Source organism: Pinus tabuliformis, chromosome 3_1 (genome assembly GCF_031772625.1).
Source record: "Pinus tabuliformis cultivar Carrire ecotype Pingquan chromosome 3_1, CPIR1, whole genome shotgun sequence".
Taxonomy (NCBI): Eukaryota; Viridiplantae; Streptophyta; class Pinopsida; order Pinales; family Pinaceae; genus Pinus; species Pinus tabuliformis.
Window position 1 is genome coordinate 13,429,089 of NC_142301.1, and position 4,059 is coordinate 13,433,147.

Consider the following 4,059-nt stretch of genomic DNA (forward strand, 5'->3'; position numbering starts at 1 on the left):
AAAAAAATTGTTGATGCTTTTCAAAATCCGCATGAAAATCACCAACATTTATTTTTTTTTATCCACAATTAATACATTAGAAATTTAAAGTGTTAAAATTAAACCCTATAAAAGAAGTGGTCGATGTTGCATCAATACTTTTCAAAATGAGCATGAAAATCACTAACATTTAAAAAAAATTGTTCATATTTGATACATAAAAAAATTTAAAGTGCCAAAAATATGCTAAAAAAAGTGTATTCTAAATCAACACTTTTCAAAATCGATTGAATTTTTGACTACTTAAAAAAAAAATCGTATTAATTTTTGTTTCAAAATTTACATTGTTACCTGTGAAGCAAAACCACTGTAAAACAAAAACACTTCCATATGAGTAAAAAGGTGTGAGAACATTGAAGAATAAATATACAAGAGTGATGAATCATTGTGTGTTGAGTAGCATATATCTATAATAAAGTTTCCAAAAATAAAATTCAACTAGTGTGTACATCCAAGAACTTTGTGAAACCTGCGTGTAAGATTAATAAGTCTATCTTTCATGTGTTGTTGATTAAGGACCCTGATAAATTGTAATGTGGCCATTTGTGTCAACATGTGGTTAAGAATATTACATGGTTCATTTAAGACTACCTTTCATGCATTGTATAAAATAAAATAGAGCAAACAAAATAAATATGAAAAGTCCAAAACGTTTAGAGTAGGCGGATTGAGATGTGAGAATTGGGTCAAGTGTGATGCGTGTTTGAAGGACCGTAACGTAATTGACGTGACTACCTGCTACCTGCTCGATAGTGATTCTAAAAATGAATTGATGTGATCTTAACCCACAAAGATGGAAAAAGTCGCGAGGATTTAATAATTTTATTAAATTAGATCAGGTAGAGTTAAATTAAATAATGGGTAAAATAATTTACTCAATATTTTTTTCACTATTTTCAGTTTACCAAATATTTCTTTCTATTGGCACCGTCAAGCTCACCCTCATCCTTTATTAATAAATATAGATTTAACTTTTTTTTCTTTTTCTTTTTTTTTTCCCGCTTCAAGGAATTACATTTTTGTTATTCATTAAGAATTAAAAAGTACAATTTACTGTTGAGAGAGAGAGATTGTCCCCACACTATTGTGTCACTTAATAGGTAATTATCATCTCATTCACCCTCTAGGAAGGTTTACAATACTTTAATTTGTTGATCTAGACTTCTATACTTTTAGCTGGTCGACTATTGTGTGCAAGCATGTATCAATCATGCTTACATCAATATATAGAAAATTTAATTGACTATTAGATGTTAAATTATAGGAATAATATGCATGTATAATAATTTGTTGGATAGAATCTGATTTGCTGCTTTCAGATTTTCTTGGCTTTATGTTTGCTTCTACTCCTGTTGAAACACTAAAAGGTTACAGGGATAATATGCTTGTATAATAATTTGTTGGAGTTGTTTTGTTGTCATATCAAGAATCTTATTTGCTACTTTCAGAATTTCTTGGTTGTATGTTTGCTTCTACACCTATTGAAACACTAAAAGGTTACAGGAATAATATGCCTGTATAATAATTCGCTGGAGTCGTTTTGTTCTCATATCAAGAATCTGATTTGCTGCTTTCAGATTTTCCTGGCTTTATGTTTGCTTATACTTCTGTTGAAACACTAAAAGGTTCTTCAGTTGTGATAGACAAGTGTAGGTTGTATTTATAATCTAACAACCAGACAGTTCCTCAATTATAATGTGTCTCAACCCCAATGTTAATGCTCTTTTTGATAATCCGCCCGCACAATTGTTGAATTCTCTGTAAATATGTTGGAATTGAATATCCTAGAAGTGACCTCTGATTTCAACAATTCATTGTTTCCAAGTAGCCAAAAATTTTAAATGGTTACTATTAAGTACCGCTTATTGGGTTTTGTGAGCATGGTCGGACTATTTGAACTTAGGATGTAGCTTGAGTTGTCGCCATGAATAACCACCACAATAGCAAATATGGGCCTTCTTTAAAAAATTTGGACCATTTCTCGATTTGTGTGTGTCATCCTTGCACATGAGTCATGCTAATCTTCTCTGTATCATTCCAATTTTATCGAATCTCTCCAAAGATATGAACTCATTCCCATTGCACTTTGCTACTTGGATAAATTATAATAATTCACCAAATATTGCCCGCAACCCCCACTTAAGGGGGACGTGGAGTGTAGGAGAATATTGGGTAAATTATTGTTCCAATATATCTTGGTTTATTTTAATCATAATTTGTTATGATGGTGGGGGTAGGGAAACTATTGAATAAATTATTATAATTTAACCAATATTTCTCTCACTCTCACTTCATATTAATCAATATAGATTAAGTTATATGATGATCCTCACCCACCCTCATAAGGGTGAGGGTGGGGCTCGAGGCAATGTTGGATATATTATTATCATTTACCCAAGTATAAATATCTGAAGGTCAAAGCAAAGACAATGGAAAAATGATCGACGAGGTCATATAAGTTAAATCTATATTTATCAACCTAGATCCATCTTTAACTCTAGATCTATCAAATGTCAAGAGGAATCAATCTCATTTCACTCTAAAAGAGGTTTGTACCTCAAGAGATTAGATCTCTCTCAAGAGTTGGTAGATCTAGAGTTAAGATGGATCTAGGTTTGCTTTGAGATAAAAATGAGTTTAATAAAGACTTTCTATGCCATTTTAATATCTAGTTTTGACTATCACTTTAAAATAGATCAGATTTTCCTTATTATTAAAAATATTAATCTAGTTTCATACAACACTTTAATATCTAATTTAACTATAATTTTAAAATAAAATAAATTTTCATTATTATTTACATAACAAGACAGGACATGACATTACAACATCTCTTTCATACTATGTTGGTGAGTAACTCTTGGCATAATTAACTCTACATAAAGTTTTTGCAAAGATAGAATAAATGAAAATCCTTAAAGGAAAGGAAACAATAATAGGAGGAGGATTAATGTCATATTAATTGGGACAAAAAAAATTGAATTATTCATTTTTCTATTTGGAATTTGGTGGGTCAATTCGGAATGTGATTCCACTTAATATTTGATGGGTTTTAGATATAGGGATATAAAAACCATCAACTACCAAGTGATCCCATTCCATGATTATAACCACATTACATTCATTACATGCTTGGGTACCTCCCTAGGTACATTACATTCCATTCCCATTTGCATGTTTCATCCTCAAAAGATGGGAAGGACCCATGTAATATAACCTACCATGCAATGTAGCCAATCAATACCATACACAAGCATCTATCCATAATGTGGATATGGGGTCTAACCTTGGTATTTCCTCCTCTATATTGATTCTATTTACTCCTGGGTTCCATGTTGTCATTTTCCTACTATAACATTTCCATGGATTACTTTTATTTCTTTATGTGACTCCATAACAATTTCCTTTTTCGTTCCATGTTGGTCCATAATACATTCATTAATGCTCACACCCTTGCCTTAATAATTGTTGTTTCTCTATGTGGTGTGGATGGTGATACAAAATAACCTTAGATATCATTTTGATCTAAATTGGATCGGTATATAATTTTTCATCCATCTTGATGCTTTTGAATGGAAAATTTGAAGAAATCAACTTACAAGAATAGTTTTATCGGTGGAATCTAGTTTGGAGAATTGGGAGCTAAAATATTTCGGGGCTAGTTTGAGGACTTATATAAAAAAAAAATTGGGATGAAAATTTCTTTTACAAGATTAGGGCCTTGTAGCACTTTTATACAATGACATTTCCAACGATGAAAGAAATATGTCAATTGGAATTTGGATGAAAATATTATGCCTCCTGTGAGTTGACCTATCATGATTAACCACAATAACTTGCTAGGATGTTATGTCAACTGCCATTACTAATGGAAAACAAGCTAGACATATCAAAATATGAATAAGACTCTAGAAGGGTCAAATTTGTAACTCTAGTTAAGAGTTGGAGTCAAATGTAACCCCTAGTTGGCTATTGGGCTATGTTGTAACCTAGTCATTTGGAAGAAAAGGGGTTCCATTC

The 4,059-nt window shown here is 31.4% G+C and overlaps 1 non-coding gene across 1 annotated transcript; it reads right to left on the reverse strand.

Moving 5' to 3' along the window:
• Positions 1-2,002: 2,002 nt before the first annotated feature.
• Positions 2,003-2,108, reverse strand: LOC149185535 (U6 spliceosomal RNA). The gene has a single exon (XR_016256666.1). It is a non-coding gene; the product is annotated as a U6 spliceosomal RNA (small nuclear RNA).
• Positions 2,109-4,059: the final 1,951 nt, after the last annotated feature.